This window comes from Protopterus annectens, chromosome 10.part0 (assembly GCF_019279795.1).
Source record: "Protopterus annectens isolate FY-2018-M chromosome 10.part0, PAN1.0, whole genome shotgun sequence".
Lineage (NCBI taxonomy): Eukaryota > Metazoa > Chordata > Ceratodontiformes > Protopteridae > Protopterus > Protopterus annectens.
This window is the reverse complement of record NC_056744.1, coordinates 1,827,247,754-1,827,271,959: the sequence shown is the minus strand read 5'-3', so window position 1 is coordinate 1,827,271,959 and position 24,206 is coordinate 1,827,247,754. Positions and strand designations below refer to the sequence as shown.

Genomic DNA, 24,206 nt, shown 5'->3' with positions numbered 1-24,206 from the left:
GTTTTGCCATTATAACAACAGAAAGCAAGAGACGGGGTAAACAAAAGCCTGAGGTATTTAAATGTAATGGCAGTTTGTTAAATTGTATATGGGAAGGTAAAATCCAGCTGTAAGGAGCAGCTTGGCATCTGGAATCACACAAAGTTCCCCGGCTTTCATTTGCTTGGCTAGGTGACTACTCAACAGAGATGAGAAGTGAAATAAGATTGGTTTGGAGTTGGTTACTGTAATAGAAACAGCCTGTAAAATGAATGGGGGTACTGAGGGGTACAGGGGTACTGATGGTTGTTGACGAAGGAAAGGCAAACAATACAAGAGGCTGCAGATTTAAGTCTGTGATGAAAGTAGACAGGTAGCGCAGAAATGCACACTGTCCCAAGAGATGACCGTTATGATATACACTGATCATGTAAATATCCTCTTGCTTATGCTTGGCTAAAGTTAAGAGCTCTCAGAAATACCCTAGTGTCCCATGAGAATGATACAAGGGATCCACAATGCTGACATAAATTCCAGAATGGGCCATAAGGAGACTAAGGACCTGCAGAGGTCATAGTAATATCCCAGAGCCCCATGGAATCATAGACTTAGAGACTTGAGCTACTTAGATAAAGTTTTCACAAGAACAACAGGATCAAAGAAAGAGACGTACTGCTCATGGAAATGTCTTGATTCATACTGTTGAGGTTAGGAACTTATGCACTCAAAGAAATGCCCGTGTCCAATAAGATCAAGGTTATGGACCCACAAAGACCAAAGAAATGCTCCAGTGTCCCACAAGATCAAGGTTTAAGACCCATACAGACCACGAAAATGTTCCGGTATCCTATAAGATCAAGGTTAAGAACCCACAAAGACCACAGAAATGCTCCAGTATCCTACAAGATCGAAGTTTTGAACCTTAGAGGCCACAGAAATGCTCCAGTATCCTACAGGATTAAGGTTAAGAAACCACAAAGACCACAGAAATGCTCCAATGTCCCACAAGATCAAAGTTTAGGACCCATACAGTCCAAAAATGACCCAGTGTCTTTTACAGTCATGGTTAGGGACCCACACAGACCACAGAAATGCTCCAGATTCATACAAGATCAAGGTTAATAACCAAAAAGGCCACAAAAATGCTCCAATATCCGACAAGATCAAGGTTAGGGACTCATACAGACCACAGAAATGACCCACTGTTGTAAAGATCAAGGTTAGAGAGCTGTGCAGATCACAGGAATTACATAGGTTCCTGCAAGATCAATTTTAGGGATCCACACAGACCACAACCATTGAATCAGTGGCCTAAAACATCAAGGTTAGGGGTGTACCCAACCCACATAAATGACCCAGTGCTTCACAGGTTGAAGCGTAGGGATCCACAGAGATAACAAGAACCTAGGGTCAGGATCCATACCACTGTGTCTCCAAAAGGGCTATGGTTGGGAATTCACACTGATCAGAGAAATCCCCTTGGCGACCTGAAGTAGAGCTCTGTGACTGTATATTGTTGTGTGAAAGATGTTAGAAGACTCTGCAGTTAAATAAGTTAGGAGTTCTATGTTACATGAACTGCAGCTACAACACCCACAATTCTACAGCTACATTGCACACTGCTCATCAGTGCCCCCCCCAGGGATTTCAGCAAACATTATACTGAAGTTCTGTGGGTGTCCAGTCTCGTAACGTATCTCAACATATGAAGGCACTGATAGAAAAAGGCCTATGATATTTGGAATCCATCCCACCCCTGGTGTAAGCTTTAGCATTTCTTTGTTCTGTCCCAAGCAACCCTGCACCCATTGGATGACTTACATTGTACCAGTGCCTCAAGAAGTACTTCTCAGAACCCTAAAATCCTCTCTGTGAAGTAGTGTTTCCTCACATTTAAACTGAAATGCCCCATGTTCCTTTGCGGCCCATGTATTCACCATTACTCATCCTAACATCCTCTCTGTGAAGTAATGTTTCTTCACATCTAAACTGAAATACCCCATGTTCACTTGCTGCCCATGTATTCACCGTTACTAATCCTTTCTTTTTAGCTACATCTGTCTAATGTGCATCCAGCAATGTAATGTACCCTGATCATATCCCTGATTCTAATCTGTTTTCTAATATGTGTGGTTGCCCATTCGTCCAAGTCTGTGTGCATGCACCAACCCACTGACAGCAGTTTCAGTGAAACATATATATTGAACGAAATTTGTTAAAACTACTTTCAGCAGCATGGACTTTTCATCTTTCTATACTGTTGTGAGACCTTGTAGTTGGTGTATACAGGTTTAGGGGGTATGAGGGGGTGTCCCTCTCACATGGAGGGATGCATTCCCATGCAAAAAAGTATGCCTGTGAGATTCAACGTAATTAGTTTCAGTGAATGTCTCTCGATGTATATACATTCACAAAAACTGCTGTGGATGAGTCAACACGTATCAGCCAGAGCCACCATGCAATTTCCCTTTTTGGTAACCCTGTCTTACATGTTTTATACCAACCTAATGTCCTTTTTCAGAGCCTCCGGACCACACACATTACCCCAGGTACTACTATACAGTGCCTTCTACAGTAACAGTACCACACCATCTCTATGGTCATCCTCTTGGCATGTACCCCCAGAACTGCACATGATAACTCAGATGTGGTCTCAAAATTGTTTTCAGTGCAACTAGGCCCATCAAGTCTCTTCATCTTAAGTACACAAATGACATGGTCATTGCACTTGTTGGAGTGAATGACTTGAGACATACCTCCCTGGATCATACCAAGAGGGACATAATGGAGCTTTCAGAATATATTCAGAGGTTTTGGATGGGACCCATTCCTTAAGCTGGGTACACCCAAAACTGTACATGGTACCATAAATGTGATCTTACAAGTGCCATGTACAATGGAAGGATTACCTCCACATTTCTGGAACCAACTCATCATGCTGTGTACCCCAGACCTTGGCACAGTACCCTAGCTATAGACATAGCAGTACCCTCTGGAATGTAAGGATGACCTCCGCATCTCTTGTTTCATTCTTCATGCAATGTACCTCCACAACTGTTTGTGGTACCATAGAAGTGTCTTTATTATTGCACTGTACAATGAAAGTATAATTTCAGCATCTCTAGGACCCAGTCCTCATGTTGTATATCCCCTAATTGTAGACAGTAACCCAAATATCGCATTCTCACAACCCTATAAAATGGAAAAAAGATCTTAGTATATCTGGAATGCACTACTCAGGCTATTTTTATTTTATTTTATTTATTGATTTTACATTAGTTTACCGGGATAGTCCGACTGGGTTGATAGTCCGTTTTCAGTGGAGCCACGGGGAAAAAAGCTCCACACAAAAATACAACAGTACGGTAAATATTAGAGCAAAATTATGAAACAGATAAGGCAGAAGTATAAGCTTACATTTCTTAACATGATCTAAAATTCTTACAGTCTAAACATAAGGCAGAAACTGTTAAAAAAGTTAGCACTAAATTATTGGCATGTAGTAACTGTTAAGATCTAGTAGAGGTGACAAAGTATGTGATTGTATTATAGTCTGAGTATTGTACTGATGTGTACAGTGAGGAATTATTTAATTATATTCCAGTTTGACTGTTGTACTGATGTGTACAGTCAGGAATTATTTAATTATATTACAGTCTAAGTATTTTACTGATGTGTACAGTCAGGAATTATTTAATTATATTACAGTCTAAGTATTTTACTGATGTGTACAGTCAGGAATTATTTAATTATATTACAGTCTCAATATTCTACTGCTGTGTACAGTCAGGAATTGAACCACGGCAGAAAACAAACCAAGTGAAAAAACCAAAAAGGCAACAAGATCCAAAGGCAAGGAACAGGCTGAATGTCGTCAAATAACCCTTTAATTTGTAAGCGCTTTCGGTAAGGAAGTTTTCCCCACCTTCTTCAGACAAAAGTAATACAACAATAAATTTTCATTACCATATTAAATAATATAATTGGCAATGACATCACAATAATGTCCCAACATTTAAAGAAATATACATTTTTTCATACTTTAAAGCTTATTTACATAGAAAAGTTGGCTCGATAACAAAGAATCAACCTGTATTTAAAATACACAATTCTGTACAAAAAACAATTTGTTTTAATATATTTGTCCAAATCCAATTCTAAAACTACTAAATCAATAGTAAAAAGGACCAAGCAAGCAGAAAACGTAATGAAAAAGGTAAAAAATAAATGATAAAAATTAATTAAAAAATGTCAAATACAATAGATTATACTATATGTGCAAGACAAGCTTAATCTATAAATATGATGACTTTGTCTGCAAATATTATACCAAAGTTGAGTGATGTCTAAATATTAGAATAATAAAAAATAATAATGATAATTGGCTCCTGGCATAAAAACTTGCCTTTTTGGTTTTTTTACAGTCAGGAATTATTTAATTATATTACAGTCTCAGTATTCTACTGATGTGTACAGTCAGGAATTATTTAATTATATTACAGTCTGAGTATTCTACTGATGTGCACAGTCAGAAATTATTTAATTATATTACAGTCTGAGTATTCTACTGACGTGTACAGTCAGGAATTATTTATTTCTATTACAGTCTGACTGTTGTACTGATGTGTACAGTCAGAAATTATTTAATTAAAGTATAGTCTGAGTCTTCTACTGATGTGTACAGTCAGGAATTATTTAATTACATTACAGTCTGAGTATTCTACTGATGTGTACAGTCAGGAATTATTTAATTATATTACAGTCTCAATATTCTACTGATGTGTACAGTCAGGAATTATTTAATTATATTACAGTCTCAGTATGCTACTGATGTGTACAGTCAGGAATTATTTAATTATATTACAGTCTGAGTATTGTAATGATGTGTACAATCAGGAATTATTTAATTATATTACAGTCTGTGTATTCCACTGATGTGTACAGTCAGGAATTATTTAATTATATTACAGTCTCAGTATTCTACTGATGTGTACAGTCAGGAATTATTTAATTATATTACAGTCTGAGTATTGTAATGATGTGTACAATCAGGAATGATTTAATTATATTACAGTCTGAGTATTCCACTGATGTGTACAGTCAGGAATTATTTAATTATATTACAGTCGGAGTATTTTACTGATGTGTACAGTCAGGAATTATTTAATTATATTACAGTTTGACTGTTGTACTGATGTGTACAGTCAGGAATTATTTAATTATATTACAGTATGAGTATTCAACTGATGTGTACAGTCAGGAATTATTTAATTATATTACAGTCTGAGTATTCTACTAATGTATACAGTCAGAAATTATTTAATTAAATTACAGTCTCAATATTATACTGATGTGTACAGTCAGGAAATATTTAATTATATTACAGTCTCAGTATTCTACTGATGTGCACAGTCAGGAATTATTTAATTATATTACAGTCTGAGTATTCTACTGATGTGTACAGTCAGGAATTATTTATTTCTATTACAGTCTGACTGTTGTACTGATGTGTACAGTCAGGAATTATTTAATTATATTACAATCTGAGTATTCTACTGATTTGTACAGTCTGGAATTATTTAATTATATTACAGTCTCAGTATTCTACTGATGTGTACAGTCCAGAATTATTTAATTATATTGCATTCAGAGTATTCTACTGATGTGTACAATCAGGAATTACTTATCTATATTACAGTCTGAATATTCTACTGATGTGTACAGTCCGCAATTATTTAATTATATTACAGTGTCAGTATTCTACTGATGTGTACAGTCCGGAATTATTTAATTATATTACAGTCAGAGTATTCTATTGATGTGTACAATCAGGAATTACTTATTTATATTACAGTCTGAATATTCTACTGATGTGTACAGTCAGGAATTATTTAATTATATTACAGCATGAGTTTTCTACTGATGTGTACAGTCAGGAATTATTTAATTATATTACAGTACACATATTCTACTGATGTGTACAGTCAGGAATTATTCATTTATATTACAGTCTGTGTACTCTACTGATGTGTACAGTCCGGAATTATTTAATTATATTACAGTCTGAGTATTCTAGCGATGTATACAGCCAGGAATTATTTAATTATATTACAGTCTGAGTATTCTACTGATGTGTACAGCCAGGAATTATTTAATTATATTACAGTCAGAGTATTCTACCTATGTGTACAGTCAAGAATTATTTAATTATATTAGAGTCTGAGTATTCTACTGATGTGTACAATCAGGAATTATTTAATTATATTATAGTCTGAGTATTCTACTGATGTGAACAATCAAGAATTACTTATTTATATTACAGTCTGAGTATTCTACTGAGGGTACAATCAGGAATTATTTATCTGTATTACAGTCTGAGTATTCTACTGATGTGTACAATCAGAAATTACTTATTTATATTACAGTCTGAGTATTCTACTGATGTGTACAGTCAGGAATTATTTAATTATATTACAGTCTGAGTATTCTACTGATGTGTATAGTTAGGAATTATTTAATTATATTACAGTCTGAGTATTCTACTGATGTGTACAGTCAGGAATTATTTAATTATATTACAGTTTGAGTATTCTACTGATGTGTACAGTCAGGAATTATTTAATTATATTACAGTCTGAGTATTCTACTAGTTTTTGAAATTCTCCCACCTCAGACCCATGATAAGGTCCTGTGTGTGTCTCGGTGGGTGTATGTCCTTCAGACTCCTTCATAGAAACACCATTAACCAACGAAAATGACGAATCAGTCCAGAATAACACAAGGAATCCAAAAAACTGGACAGAATCAAGGACAGGTAAAGCTCCGCTCTTTATTGGCTCAAATAGAAAAGCACTGACTTCCTGCCCACAAAATAATTAATTCCCAATTACTGACTTAAAGAAACATTGAGACAAATCAGCATAAAAATAAACCTGAATTTTAAAATTTAAAATGAATTAGAATTAAAAATAACACGTTAAAACACGTGTAATGACACAAAACAGTCATAATTTAGCTGCTCTGAGTTTTAACAGAGGACAAAGGGAAATATGGTCACTGAGACCTGGGTATTTGTTTGCTTCTGAAATGATTGCCAGTAGGTTTCCCTATAGGCCAACCTAGTTTCCCAGGGACCTCCCGCAATGTCCCTGGATAAAGATTCTAGGACAAAGAATCTGAGGTTAGCCCCCACCCCCACATTGTAGTGTGTGCCTGTACATTTTCTTTCTATGAGAAAAGACATGCTGGTTTTGATTTTGCTCAAGTAGGTTTTTGATGTTCCATCCCCTTCTTTAAATAACCTTGAGGGACTGATTCTTGAAGACATCCAGGTCCGTGAACTCAACAAATTTGTTCCATTCCTTCTCAATGGTACCCTTGAGAAAATAGGCATCACCGCTGAAATTAGTTCCAAAAGCGCTGGTATAATGTAAATCTGCAACATCTCCCAATGTCCTTTTACCCACTGAAAAAGAGCCAGTACCTAAAATAAGGGGGGTATTTGTCCTGCCTGCCCAGCAACACCTCGTTCTTAACCTCCAGGATCAGGTACTAGGATAACCTCTTTCCTCAAACATCCTGGTAATTGCTGTCACATTCAGTATGAAAATCCTCATCCAATGAGGTCATGCAGCTGGCCCATCCTCATCCAATGAGGTCATGCAGCTGGCGCTGACCAACTGGCCCTTGATAATACCCCTTTTTTGAAGGATGGGCACTAGAAAACCACACATATGAATTTGAAAAAGTTTTCTTCCTATATATTTTAGAGTTAGAACCCCCCTCAGTCTTAAAAATTGAAACATCCAGGTAGTGCTTCAAATCTGAGGTAACCTGATGGGTAAATTCTAAGAATGTAGTGGTGTGTGCCATGTAGTCCACAAATTCATCCAACTTTTGCAAGTTGTCCCCCCAAACCAAACAGATGTCATCAAGAAATCTTTTATACAACCTCCAACACTTGGAAAATGAACTGTTGAGCTTATACTGATTTGTCTGAATGTTTCTTTAAGTCAGTAATTGGGAATTAATTATTTTGTGGGCAGGAAGTCAGTGCTTTTCTACTGTCTTCTACTGATGTGTACAGTCAGGAATTATTTAATTATATTACAGTCTGAGTATTCTACTGATGTGTACAGTCTGGAATTATGTAATTGTATTACAGTTTGAGTCTTCTACTGATGTGTACAGTCAGGAATTATTTAATTATATTACATTCTGAGTATTCTACTGATGTGTACAGTCAGGAATTATTTAATTATATCACAGTCTGAGTATTTTACTGATTTGTACAGTCAGGAATTATTTACTTATATTACAGCCTGACTTTTCCACTGATGTGTACAGTCAGGAATTAGTTAATTACATTACATTCTGAGTATTCTACTGGTGTGTACAGTCAGGAGTTAAGTAATTACATTACAGCCTGAGTATTCTACTAATGTATACAGTCAGGAATTATGTAATTATATTACAGTTTGAGTATTCTACTGATGTGTACAGTCAGGAATTATTTAATTATATTACAGTCTGACTATTGTACTGATGTGTACAGTCAGGAATTATTTAATTATATTACAGTTTGAGTATTCTACTGATGTGTACAGTCAGGAATTATTTAATTATATTACAGTCTGACTATTGTACTGATGTGTACAGTCAGGAAATATTGAATTATATTACAGTATGAGTATTCCACAGATGTGTACAGTCAGGATTTATTTAATTATATTACAGTCTCAGCATTCTACTGATGTGCACAGTCAGGAATTGTTTAATTATATTACTGTCTCAGTATTGTACTGATGTGAAGATTCAAGAATTATTTAATTATATTACAGTCAGAGTATTCTACTGATGTGTGTAGTCAGGAATTATTTAATTACATTCTGAGTATTCTACTGATGTGTAGAGTCAGGAATTATTTAATTATATTACAGCCTGACTTTTCCACTGATGTGTACAGTCAGGAATTAGTTAATTACATTACATTCTGAGTATTCTACTGGTGTGTACAGTCAGGAGTTAAGTAATTACATTACAGCCTGAGTATTCTACTAATGTATACAGTCAGGAATTATGTAATTATATTACAGTTTGAGTATTCTACTGATGTGTACAGTCAGGAATTATTTAATTATATTACAGTCTGACTATTGTACTGATGTGTACAGTCAGGAATTATTTAATTATATTACAGTCTGACTATTGTACTGATGTGTACAGTCAGGAAATATTGAATTATATTACAGTATGAGTATTCCACAGATGTGTACAGTCAGGATTTATTTAATTATATTACAGTCTCAGCATTCTACTGATGTGCACAGTCAGGAATTGTTTAATTATATTACTGTCTCAGTATTGTACTGATGTGAAGATTCAAGAATTATTTAATTATATTACAGTCAGAGTATTCTACTGATGTGTGTAGTCAGGAATTATTTAATTACATTCTGAGTATTCTACTGATGTGTAGAGTCAGGAATTATTTAATTATATTACAGTTTGAGTATTCTACTGATGTGTACAGTCAGGAATTATTTAATTATATTACAGTTTGAGTATTCTACTGATGTGTACAGTCAGGAATTATTTAATTATATTACAGTTTGAGTATTCTACTGATGTGTACAGACAGGAATTATTTAATTATATTACAGTCTGAGTATTCTACTGATGTGTACAGTCAGGAATTATTTAATTATATAACAATCTGAGTATTTTACTGATTTGTACAGTCAGGAATTATTTATTTATATTACAGCCTGACTTTTCCACTGATGTGTACAGTCAGGAATTAGTTAATAATATTACAGTCTGAGTATTGTACTGATGTGAACAGTTAGGAATTATTTAATTATTTTACAGTCTGAGTATTCTACTGATGTGTACAGTCAGGAATTATTTAATTATATTACAGTCTGAGTATACTACTGATTTATGCAGTCAGGAATTATTTAGTTATATTACAATTTGAATATTGTACTAATGTCTACAGTCTGGAATTATTTAATTATATTGCAGTCTGACTATTTTACTGATGTGTGCAGTCACGAATTATTTAATTGTATTACAGTCTGAGTGTTCCACTGATGTGTACAGTCAGGAATTATTTAATTATATTACGGTCTGAGTATACTACTGATTTATGCAGTCAGGAATTATTTAGTTATATTACAATTTGAGTATTGTACTAATGTCTATAGTCTGGAATTATTTAATTGTATTACAGTCTGAATATTCTACTGATGTGTGCAGTCAGGAATTATTTAATTAAAATCTGAGTATTCTAGTGACGTATACAGTCGGGAATTATTTAATTGTATGACAGTCTGAGTATTCTACTGATGTGTACAGTCAGGAATTATTTAATTATATTACAGTCTGAGTATCCTGGTGGTGTGTACAGTCAGGAATTACTTAATTATATTGCAGTCTGAGTATTCTACTGATGTGTACAGTCAGGAATTATTTAATTATATTACAGTCTGAGTATTCTACTGACGTATACAGTCAGGAATTATTTAATTATATTACAGTCCGAGTATTGTACTAATGTGTACAGTCCGGAATTATTTAATTATATTACAGTCTGAGTATTCTACTGATGTGTTCAGTCAAGAATTATTTAATTATATTACAGTGTGAGTATTCTACTGATGTGTACAATCAGGAATTACTTATTTATATTGCAGTCTGAGTATTCCACTGATGTGTACAGTCAGGAATTATTTAATTGTATTACAGTCTCAGTATTCTACTGATGTGTACAGTCAGGAATTATTTAATTATATTACAGTCTGAGTATTCTACTGATGTGTACAGTCAGGAATTATTGAATTATATTACAGTCTGAGTATTCTACTGATGTGTACAGTCAGGAATTATTTAATTATATTACAGTCCGAGTATTTTACTGATGTGTACAGTCAGGAATTATTTAATTATATTGCAGTCTGAGTATTTTACTGATGTGTACAGTCAGGAATTATTTAATTATATTGCAGACTGAGTATTTTACTGATATGTACATTCAGGAATTGTTTAATTGTATTACAGTCTGAGTATTCTACTGATGTGTACAGTCAGGAAGTTGCTACTGGCATGACTGCATATGAGAGTGAGTGCAAGGTAGATGATGTATAGGGAGAAATTGTGTCTTCCTGGTGTTCCGTATGGTGTACCCCAGATCTGTACTTAGTTCCCCAAATCTGACCTTATCAGTTCCCATTACAGAGAAAGGGTGACCTCAGTGTCTCTAGGATGCATTTTTTTCTGTTTATGTAACCCCCCTCACAACCGGAGAATCCACATCTCCTCATTCAGTCTTATTCTGTTGAAACAAGTTACATCAAAAATAAACTACTGAACAGCAATATTAATGAAACAGCTAAACAGACAGCACAGACCACTGAACCCCAATATCAATGAAACAGCTAAAGAGACAGCACAGAACAGTGAGCACCAATATTAATGAAACAGCTAAACAGACAGCACAGACCACTTAACACCAATATTAACGAAACAGCTAAACAGACAGCATGGAACACTGAACAGCAATATTAACAAAACAGCTAAAGAGACACCACAGACCATTTAACACCAATATTAATGAAACAGCTACACAGACAGCACAGACCCCTGAACACCAATATTAACGAAATAGCTAAACAGACAGCACAGACCACTGAACACCAATATTAACGAAACAGCTAAACAGACAGCACAGACCACTGAACGCCAATATTAATGAAACAGCTAAACAGACAGCACAGACCACTGGAAAACCATTAGCATAGTTTAATGCTACAGTGAAAAAACAGTGAACATCAAACAAATTTAAACAAGCAGATACTAAATTGGCACATAATTTAAACTGACAAACGTAAAAGAAAACAATATAAAAAGTATAGTATAAGATAGTAACCCATATTCTCCAATAGCTTTCAGGTACTTGTGTCCTGAGTCAAAAATCTGTGCTTCTTCATTCGTGAATGAACTCCTGCCAAAATCCTTTCACAGACGTCATTGGTTACTTCTTACACCAAAGCCTGACTCCATGCAGAACAAACAAGTAACATTTCTTCCTCTTTCACTTCCTCCAAACACTGCTATGTACACAAAAAAGGAACAACCGCTTACATTAAAGGCACACAAGTAATAAATGTCATCTTCCTGCTCACATGGGATGAGAATCAACAAGGACACGTCCAAGACAGTCATGAAACAATGATTAGATGGGTGTTGAGGAAGCTCCAGCCATCTTATCTCACCCTGAGAGACTACAGAGTGTCCTAACAAGGACACGTCCAAGACAGCAATGCAAACAATGATTAGATGGGTGTTGAGGAAGCTCCAGCCATCTTATCTCACCTTGAGAGACTACACAGTGTCCTTATAAAGATACCCAAAGGTATGTCTTCCTTCAGCTACTCCGACCACCACAACTGTTTTCTCTCTGTACTGCTTCCTACATACTCATGAGAGACGACCTCTTTCTAGCCTAAAGGACCCAGTCCTACGCGACGTACAGCACATCCACACAACTAATAACACTCTCAACTATAACTTGACTTTAATACAAGCCAAACAACATGGCGGTGAAGCTTTGCCTCCTACTCTCCTCAACTTGGAGGCTTCAACCCCCCACACACACCCCTGATACATGATTACTTGCAATAACACTGCTAAAACACAGCTCTTCAAGCCACAGAAATGCATCACTCACTATGGTGAGCAAAGACAGACTCTTGGGAGACTTTGGGTCTATATTATCTAATTGAAGATTTCTAACTTTGAATACCATATGGCCGACACCATATAGTGGAAGTTAGAAAACTTCGAAGATGGGAGGGGATATCACCTAAGATGTTAAAGCAGGGGGGCAAGCCCCCCTGCACCCCAACATCCTCCGCTCTTTAAATACATCAACTCCAGGATCGCACTACAGTGCAGTAAAGGGAAGTCTTGCCTTTATCACCTTATAGTGTGGTCTCGGAGTTATATTTAAAGAGCAGGGGGGTGCAGCCCCAATGTGGGGGGGGGTTCAGGGGGGCTTGCCCCTTGTCTACAACCCTTAGTTTAGGGTTTAGTTTTTTCTTTTTCTTTTTTTTTTTTTTTGTTTTACGAAGACGAAGTTTTCTGACTTTGGCCGTATGGTGTCGGCCATATGGTGTTTGAAGTTTGAAATCTTCGATTGAATAATATAGACCTGCGACTTCAACTATCCCTCTGTTAACTGGGAAATGTACACCATCCCAAATAAGTATTCAAAAGGACTCTTGGGTGTCATTATTGCTAGTTCCATAGACCACTGACTCAAGTGTTCAAAAATTTTGGTCCTGGTTCTCACCAATACAGAATTACTCAGCACTTACAGTTACTGCATCACTGGTCAGTTCTGACTACCTTTCAGTAACAGCCACTATGAATGTAAAACCTGACTTACAACACAACCCTTCCACCTTTAGAGAGTACACTAAAGCAAACTTAATCCAGTGAACAAATGAACTGATGAAATTTAACTGTCCTCTTCACCTCAGTAACTGCATCTTACACACTGCCACATTTGTGGATGATTTCTATGCCCATCTCAAAGCATGCATTAAGTCATCTGTCCCCATAAGACATAAATTTATTTCCAAATTCAGGAATAGATCCCTGTGGTGGAGCCCCAGAATAAAACAAACTATGCAATAAAAGGAAGAACGTCATAGCTGCTAAAGCAACCTTAATAGACCATCATCTAGAGTTGAACTCAAAAGAGCAACAAAAAACTCAGGAACAAAATCAAATCCTACAAAAGTAAGTATGAATTGAGAATTGCTGCCTCTGCTAAGGACTCCCACAAAGTCCTCTTCATCTCTGTCAGATACCTTAGAAGTAATTTCCAGTAATGCTCAGAGGTAGGATATAACAAGAAGAGAAGTTAGTCATCTCTTGAGGACACAGCCCACATACTAGTGGACAAATTCAGCTTTAACTTTACTCCCCAGTCTTCACCTAACATTCCCCAACTTATTGGCACGCCCACACCACCCCGTCTGATTACCTCTGAGTAAGTCCTGAATGCCCTTTCCAAAATCACTAGCTCCATGGGTACTGATAATGTGACACCGTCTGGCAGACTTGCTACTAAGCCTATTCACCCTCATCTTCTCTGTCAGATTCATACAAGAAAAATGGAGAACTGCGGTAGCCATCCCTCTCCCTGGGGAGGGGGGGATCCACTACTGATCCAGGAAGCTATAGGCATATGTACCTCACCAACCTTACCTGCAAAGCAGTGGAATGTATCATTATGGAACTTATTAAAAAGGACATAGGCAGTATACGATCCCTGGACCCAAACCACTTTGGGTTTGTTAGAGGCAAATCCTGCCACATGACCATGGGGGGGGCTTCCTTAAGGTAGTCACTGATGCGTTAGACTTCGGCAACTCATTTCATATTACCTGTCTGGACTTGGTCAAGGCCCTTTAATCACACCCCACATTCTGGCATTATTGATAAGCTAATCAAACAACATGTAAGCATTACCAATAAGCTAATTAAAAGACATGTAAGCATTACCGATATGCTAAAAAAACATGTAAGCATTATCGATAAGCTAATCAAATGACATGTAAGTTCCCATGTTACCCACTTTTCTGAGGTGCAAGACAAAACCAGTGGTCTGTGGCTGACCAAGTTTGCAGATGACTGCAAGCTGGGTGCTGTCTTAAATTCCCCTAGTGATGCGAACATCCTCCAAGAGGGCATTACCCAAATAAATGACTGGTGCCAGATCATGGCACCAAACTGAATGGAAAAAAATATATCATTATCCCCTTTGGGGAAAATGGCATCCCCACTAATTATCACATTAATAACAATGTACTAAGCATGCAATCAGTAGTGAGGGACTTGAGCACCCAGGTTGATAACAACCTGAATTTTGGCTAACATGTTGCCTCCTTTGAAGGCTTTCTACATGGCCCACCTCATAAATAAGGGTATTTCATCCAGGAATAAGGAGGTCATAACATCCCTGTGCTCCTCCCTTATCAGACTCATTATTGAAATGCCCCCTTTGGCATGTACCTTGCCAAGCACATGCAGCAGCTAGAGAAACCACAGAGGTTCCTGACCAGGAAAATCCAGGGTCTCAAACACCTATCCTATACAGATAGGCTAAAAGCCCTGTCCCTCTACTCAGTCTCGTGCAGACTGTTCAGAGGTGACCTGTGTCTGGCACACAAGACTATCTCAGACCCAGCCTTGATGGAGTTGCTGCACATCTGTAAGTCAAACTCCACTTGCGCAACCCACATGCAAGGTGTTAACCTAGTCTGTGTCATTAATAGAACTTGTTGGCGGGATAGATTTGTGTCCCAAACACTCCCCATCTGTGGAATTGACTACCTTTCCATGTCAAGCAGAGTGCCTCTCTAGCCTTCTTTAAGAGGAACCTGGATGACTGGATGGAAAACAGAAAATACACTCCTGGGATCCCACCTGTGTCTCTGCTGAACACAGAAAACAGGTGCTGACTTTGAGGGAACATGGACGAAATTCTGGGCTAGACCTATAAGGGCCTCTGGGTCAATAGCCTAGTATCATCCTATGAACCTGTGAACATATACTAATACTAATCCTAATACTAATCCTAATACTAATACTAACACTAACACTAACACTAATACTAATACTAATACTAATACTAATACTAATACTAATACTAATACTTATACTAACACTAATACTAACACTAACACTAACAGTAATATTAATACTAATACTTATACTAATACTAATACTAACACTAACACTAATACTAATACTAATACTAATGCTAATGCTAATACTAATACTTATACTAATACTAATACTAATACTAATACTAATACTTATACTAATACTAATACTAATACTTATACCATTACTTATACTAACACTAATACTAACACTAACACTAACACTAATACTAATACTAATACTTATACTAATACTAATACTAATACTTATACTTATACTAATACTAATACTAATACTTATACTAACACTAATACTAACACTAACACTAACACTAATACTAATAATAACACTAACACTAATACTAATACTAACACTAACACTAACACTAACACTAATACTTATACTTATACTTATACTAATACTAATACTAATACTAATACTAATACTAATAGTAATAGTAATACTAATACTAATACTAATACTAACACTAATACTAATACTAATACTAATAGTAATACTAATACTAATACTAATACTAATACTAATACTAATACTTATACTAATACTAATGAACAGATCCTAATCTATTTGTGTGGGAGGCACACAGTCTTTGAAAAGAGTAGTTACTAGCATCGTCCCCAAGGATCAGACCTAGGACCACATGCCTTTGGCATTTACTTCTCTGATATCACAGCTGACATCAATGCCATGTGGCTGACCAAGTTTGCAGATGAATGTAAACTTAGAGTTGCCATAAACCCCCCATTCAACTTCCAGATCCTTCAGGTGAGACTAACGTGCAGTGATAAGTGGTGCCTGGACCACGACCTAAAACGAAATGTCAGGAAATGCAGCATTGTGTGGCCTTTGGTAAACCTGGGCACCCATTTACTTAACACATAGGTGACATCGCTTGGAAAGCTGACTCAGTCATTAGGGACCTTTCATTGCAAATGAACTATTGTGTGATTACCAAGCATTCAGTGTTGTTAGGAAATCCCTTTAACTAGCTAGACTACTTACCAGGGGTATTTTTTCCAGATCTAAGAAAATTAGCGCTCCTTTATTAGGCCCATACTAGAGTACCATGGCCCCTTTGGTATGCACTTGTTTAAGCATATTTATTTATTTATTGATGTGTTTACCAGGAAAGTCTGACTGGGCACAGGTGCCCATTTTCAGTGGAGGCCCAGGGAGAAAAGCTGCAAGGTGTCATATTTAATCAATCAAAATTGTAAAACACCGTTTCAGTGAAAACATAGCATAATAGTCCGTATAATAAAACTTTTTTGATATTCACAAACATTAAATTTACAAGCCTTGTACTGAAACTTTACAGATAGAAGTGTGGTGTATAAGATAGGTAGGGGTAATTTAAGAGCTACATTAGAGTGAGGTATTAGAGGAGATAAGCAAGTTTGAGTGTTAACAGAGATATAGTGATGGAATAGTAATGTGGCTGTGCTAACGAGAAATAGGAATAATAGTTTAAGAGTTACAATAAAGTGAGGTATTAGAAGGGGATAAGCAGGTGAAGTGATTTAGTGCTTTAAAGGGAGGTATATGAAAGGTGATGAAAGGTGTCAGAGCTATGTCCCAGATGAGGAGCAGGCGCAAAGCCAAGAGGCAGAGATGAAGTCTTTTAGTAATGGTTTGAAAAGATGAAGGTGTGATAGACCGGACTGATCTAGAAATTTTAATCAGAGTTCTAGCTACTGTATTGGAATAGAGACTATCCGCAGCAGCCCTTTGTGATCTGTAGATGGTAAGCATCTGTTTATTCATTTGAATTGACCAAAGGGGACAATTTGGAAGGTGGTATTAGAGTAGGGTCGAATGGAATGTGGGAGATCTTATGGGTTAAGGTCAGCTGAGTATAAAGGTGTTGAGGAAGCTCAAGCCAGCTTGACTTAACTTGAGAAACTGCAAAGTGTCCTCATAAGGATACTCAGAGGTATGTCTTCCTTCAGCTACTCAGACCACCTTAAAGTGTTCTCTGCCTTTTCTATTTCCTACAGACTTATGAGAGAGGACCTCTATCTAGCCTAAAGGATCCATTCCTATGCGACCTACAGCACATTGTCACAACTAATAGCACACTCAACACCCACTCAAAAGATCTTAACTTCCTCCAAAACATAAATGGGACCTGCTGGTTAGACAGATATATATCCCAGATAATCTCTCTTTTATGGAACACACTTCCTTTGGATGTAAAGCAAACACTCTGGATCCATAAGCCATTGTTGAAAGGGATTGAAACTAGGTACCTACAAATTTGGGATACTGTGGTGAGTCCACTAATGGTCCTCTGGATCAACAGCGTAGTACTGACCTATGACCCCACAAACCCATGAATCTATGCAAATACCAACTCAGGAACCTACCTGCAAAGATTGAAAAAAAAAACACTTTTGTGGGGAGGGAGACCTCCTGCACTCTCATTTTGGGGCAAGTCACTGGTACCCCCTTAACATATATACTAACTTACTGGTTACAAAGTAGTGGGAAAAGGATAACCTCCCCATTAAGCACACAGAGCTGTTAAACAAACAGTGATCTTGCAGTATAGAAACATTTAGCCTTGAATTCACAATGAAGGTAACTTCAAGGAGTTGTGTATGAGCAGTTAAAACCCAATGAACTGCTTGTCAGTCACCAGGAGGGAAACATATCACATAAATGGGCCACAGACTGCTGAAAAGAATCTTGAACAAGTGAGAAGACTCCCTCACAGGGTTTTTTTAAGTTGCACTTGGGTCCTACACTGCTCAGAAAAATATTTACTTAATTTTCTCATGTATTTTTGCCGACACATTTACTGAACCACGGGGACCTTTTTCAGTCATGATCTAGTTGCAGAAAATGAAATCAAATGTAAACAACACGTATGCGGTAACAGTATTAAGTCAGCTCAGCACATCATGTAAGTACAACCACCTGCTGTTTAAACCAGCAGACACGGAGTATGAGAGATGTAGTTAAACAATCTCTCAAAGCTTGCTCACAAATGCACAACAAATAGCAAGCAGCTTGTTTGTACCACACAACACTAGTCAAAGCACACAGCTCAGACCAAACAGCTAAACCTACATATGCAGAGGCTCTAAAACTTAACCTGCCAACACCACAAAGGCCTCATAAATGTAACCAAAGAAACAAGTACTGTTGGCAATGTCGCAAACATGCATCACAGGCAGCGCCCATCATGAAATATACATCTAAGTGTCACACTGACTCATTTCAAAAGCACATAAAGCAAATCTCCACACAATCCGATACCTTATTCACAGATGACTTCATAGTGAGACGCACTGATGTACCACTCACCAGTCTGCTCAAGGAGAGGGTCACGATCAGTTGCCTATTAGGTACCAGGCTTCACCACATCATGCAGGTACTCGAGTCCCTACACCACAACTACACATATGACACAATCATCTTATGTGTGCATGTAAATGACATGAGATGGACCTTCCTGGACTACATGAAGAGAGAAATGCTGAGCTTGTCAGACTATGTGTCTGAAACCGGCATGAACCCAGCCTTGAGCAGCACACTCTTTCATCAACAAGAATGTTACCACAACATGAGCAAAAGCTCATGGATTTCGGCAACAGGCTCAGCTTCTGGTGTCATTCAAAGGGGGTTCAACATACATCACCCTGGAAAGAGATGATAGTCCCAACTGATTTGCCAGAAATGACCTGCACCTCTCCCCCTTTCATATATTTGCTAAATTCTTGTCCACTCTAATAATGCCTTTTTAGGCAATGTCATTTTTCGAAAGCTTTTGCCAAAATTAACCAGAATCTGGAGAGCATTAAGGTTTTGCTACTCAATGATAGGAGCCTTAACAAAAATCTTCACTCCCTACAAGCACTGAAAGCATCTGTCAGTGCAGGGTTTAAATCCTTATCACTCATTCAGCGTCATCATATTAGGTAAAATCACTAAAGGTGGTGGTGTCTCCATATTCTTATAAAAAACACCATAACTAAACTAGTTAGACAAGATAATGACTTGGAAGTCTTCCATGACCAACTTACCATTAACAAAAAACCCCTTATCATATTCTATCATAGCAAACTGCTCAATGTCCCCCTTGGCCCACATCTCCGAGCTAACTAGTATACACCAAAATCCTTCAAGAGGTCCTGTCCCAAACAAATACCTGGTGTGGAAATCATATACTAAAGCTAAATTCCAAGAGATGCATTACCATATCCTTCAGCAGTGGTATGACTCCCCTTGTAACAATCACGTTGACAACACACCCATGAGAATAGATTCTGTAGTTAGTGATCTGTGAAACTGTACTGACAATGAGCTGTCATTTGATCACTACATATCTGCTGATCAAAGGACAGTTTTCATCGCACAGTTTATATCTTAAGGTATTGTGTCCAAATCCAGGGATGTAATTGTTCCACTGTACTAGGCAGTCATTAGACAGATCATTCAGCATAACGCCCCTTTTGGTATGCACCTCTCCAAGCACATTGTCAGAACTGGAATGATCACAAAGCTTTCTCAGTGAAAAAATCAAGAACCTAAATGATAAAACTGTGCAGACCATCTCAAAGCCTTGTCCTTCTCAGAATCAGGCAGGCTAATAAGAGGTGGCCTCGACCTTCGTATAGGACTTCAGCATATCCTGTTCTGTTAGACATTGCACATGTGCAAGTCCAATGGTATCATAAACACCTGCTCAAGTGTTCTCGCCTCTGGTTTAGCACCCATCTCTCATGGAGAGAGGAAACATAACTGTCTCAAGATATCCTTGTTCGGCCCATTCTGGTTTATTTGTATACAAAATACAAGGGCTAAAAACTACAGTGTGAATGTAAGGGTAACCTTCTGAGCATCCTCACAGATCAACAGCCTAGTAAGTACCTATGAATGTATGAACCTATAATATGATCAGTGTAAAGAACTAGAGATATCTGCACATGTTATAGAGTGCGCATGTTACTTTGTACAGGCAGCTCGTCAAGTCCAGGTTACTGCACCAGCAGTTTGCTTTTAACTAAAGTACTAATTGGAGATGCAAGGAAAATGTAGCTAATATAGGTAACTCAGGTGTGACATGCAGCATTTATTTGTATCACAGACAACTGTCTCTTTTTGGGTAACTCTGGTGTGACTGGCAGTATTTATTTATGTCACAGAAGCTGCTCCCTGCCGAGTAATTCAGATATGGCAGGCAGTATTTATTTTTATTTCAGAAGGCCTTTTTCTAAGTAATTCAGGTATGGCAGGCAATATTTACTTATGTCACATACAGCACCTTTTGATGGGATACTTCTTTGGTTATGCATGTCACTGTTGGACCCTACAGTGCTAAGAGGGGTCTCTTGGGCTTTGGTCCCTCATGGGTAAATATGTATGTCACAGTCAAACAGTGACTCCTCTGTAGTTCCCTTTAAAGATCAAAGACCTAGTTGGATCCTACACTTCTCACAAGGGCTGACTGGGGATATCGCTCATAGTCTAAGCCTGTACTTCTCTGTGGATCCCCTAATTTGTCACATGTTACAATCAGGCTCTGCTTTACTCAAAGCTGCACGCTGGGGTACACATGTCATATTTGGGCCTGCACCATTCGCACAAGCACCTTTGTGAGATTTGTGTCATACTCAGGCCTTACACTGCTCAGAGGATTCTCTCAGGTGCCTATGGTGCTGATAACAGTACCTGTCATGCCTTGAATCACTGAGTTTGGGTTTTTCAGATGCAGTGCTCTCTGGGCATTGGCCTTACAGTAGCAGCTGTGTACTGTTTGTGAAATCACAGTCATAAAGCTATGAACATCAGGATCACTACTGCAAAGAAACTCTCTCTCAAAGGGTGATGCAATTCTTTTGTTTGTCCCCTCTCCCCCTTACTTCATATTTTCTGGTCCTAACCACAGCTCCCCATTGCTGGATCTGTCAGTTCCTCCTTCCATCCCTGGAACAACTCTGATTCTACCCTCATTTTCTGTCCCTTCCCCATCCCCTAAGCTCATCTTGTTATGTTGTCCAAATGCTGCTGCACTCCACAGATAACCTTTCCACTCAGGCACTGCTGAGATGAATGCCCCTCTCAAAGAGATAGGCACGCCACTCTTATCTGCACTTCGGACACCTGAGCTACTAATTAAACCTTGGTCACCTGGGCCACAGTGAGGCTTTTATCTCTCTATACCACTGTGTTGACTGTGGTGCAATTCATTTTAGGTCCCTTTATGGCCAGAGAAATCATTTATCAGTCACAGCAGTATGTGATGTCATACAACACCTGAAAACTTAAAAGTACTGAGAAATCATTTATCAGTCACAGCAGTATGTGATGTCATACAACACCTGAAAAGTTAAAAGGATGGAGAAATCATTTATCAGTCACAGCAGTATGTGATGTCATTTAACACCTGAAAAATTAAAAAGACTGCGATGCCAGAGAAGTCATTTATCGGCCACAGCAGTATATGATGTCATACAACACTTCAAAGATTAGAAGGACTGAGAAGTCATTTATCAGTCACAGCAGTATGTGATGTCATACAACACTTGAAATGTTAAATGCACTGTGATAACTAGACTTCCCTTCCACACTGCAACTCAAATTTCAGAAACTCCTGCTGCAGTGGTTGGTCATTTGTCAGGAATCTGTGGCAGCTGTTTTTTTTCTGGGTGGTGAACACAGTTGAATAAGATTGATTTTTGCTGGAGGAATATCATTAGCCACCGTCATGCTAGCCACGAAGGGTCACCATCAGGACTATGTGGGCTAGAGTCCTGGGGGACAGTCGCTGATAGTAGTAGAGACACAGGAGGGACAGCAGCATGCCAGCTCAATAGCCACGTCAAAGGCCTTTCTGCCCGCAGTGACATGACATTGACGAATGCCCATCACAAACTATGATTCAGCTGTGACTCAGGGTATTTTTGCTGACTGTTGTATACAAATACTACTCTCTACTCATTACCCAGAATACACTACTGCTCTCCTTAAGAGGCAGGTTCATTCACTGGACTCTCAGACGTAGCTCATACTGTACTAATGCCAATTCTGAGATAAACATCAAAAAACAACACTCACACCTTAATTTGTTATGCCACTTTTACACTAAACTATGCAGATTCTGCAGCTGGTGCTGTTTATATCCAGGGCTGCTTCAGAGGAAGGGCTGCATCATTATCATCATCATCATCGCAGCAGCAGCTTCAAAACTCAGTTAAGTAATAAAATAAATGATTTCTTGCTGTGGTGCTGGTCTTAGACAAATAGTAAATAAACACAGAAATAAATGACTGCACTGCAATGCTGTTCTGCTAGTAGAATTATTTTGGTTTTCTTCTCTCAGTGAGTACCCTGTGTCTTACATCTGTTACCAGTGTAAGAGAGGGAAATCACAGGCAGACACTTTCTGGTTGCAGTGAAGGATCCTGAATTCTGTTGTCTCACTTTGTTGTCTAAGTCTGCGTAGGTTAGATGTGACCAGCATGAGAACAGCTGTTGTACATTGATAAAAGGGGTGTGCTTGAGGCATATTTATCTCCTGACAGAGCACACTGCATCCAGCAAATGTCCACGAGGAGTCATCACATGGGGCAACAGGTGCTATAACAGTCCTCTGTATCTGTGCCCTATCCCCCTACCCCAAAGCACACGTACCTCAGTGCCTGGAGGAGAGTTTCCCAGTGATGTACAGTGTTAAAGCTTGACAGCATGAAAGAATGTGACAAGGTTCTCTTATGAGGAGGGACAGGAGATAATTTTAATTTGTTTTATTTTATACAACTTACTGCACAACATTTAAACTGATTCTAATATGCACACTCGGATTATATTATTTTAACAGGAACCTGGTTGAAAAAGGGCTGCTGTACTATTCCCTGTTCTAAATAAAATAATACAAATGACTAGATGAAAGGATACACTGTTTCTGCTGACCCCCCCCCCCCATTTATCCCTCTCTTTCTTCATCCAGATAACTACAAAGATCCCATGACCGTGACTTATTTGACAGTTGTTCATCCAGCTATCAAAATATTTGCATTAGAATGCTGGAAGACAGGTCTGAGCTCTGCTGCTATTTGCTGTTCATTCCTTTGAGCAAATTTTCCTGTTCCTATAGCATCTGAATTTTCTAATAAGAGTATAATTAAAGAATATTCACTTACCTGCTGTGTCCCACTTGCCATGTTGGTGTGAGTTAATCCATAATCCGATGGCTTTGCCTATTGCCTCTTGTCATATGATCCATACCTCGTCTTTGCTCTGCAGAGCTGTAGTACCTGTACCCAGCCCTTTAATTACACTGTTCGTCAGACCAACGCCACTCCCTCCCTGTGACACAGTCACTGTCACAGTTTCTGCCGGACTTTTACCTGCTTCACTTTCTCCAGCTGTTATGTGTGCTTCTCTGTAGGCAAGAATTCACAGCGTATTCCTCTAGTAACCCTCCTCAGAGCAAAGGGTAACTCTTTCTTTTCTAGACCTGC

General features: G+C 37.9%; 1 protein-coding gene across 1 annotated transcript in view; it reads right to left on the bottom strand.

Moving 5' to 3' along the window:
• LOC122814071 (cytospin-B-like) overlaps window positions 1-24,206 on the bottom strand; it is an 804,690-nt gene that overhangs the window by 780,110 nt on the left and 374 nt on the right. Inside the window, exon 1 of the mRNA XM_044086684.1 lies at window positions 23,886-24,206. This exon is cut by the window's right edge and continues 374 nt beyond it. The gene's annotated coding sequence lies outside the window, so the exon portion shown is untranslated. The remainder of the gene's footprint in view (window positions 1-23,885) is intronic.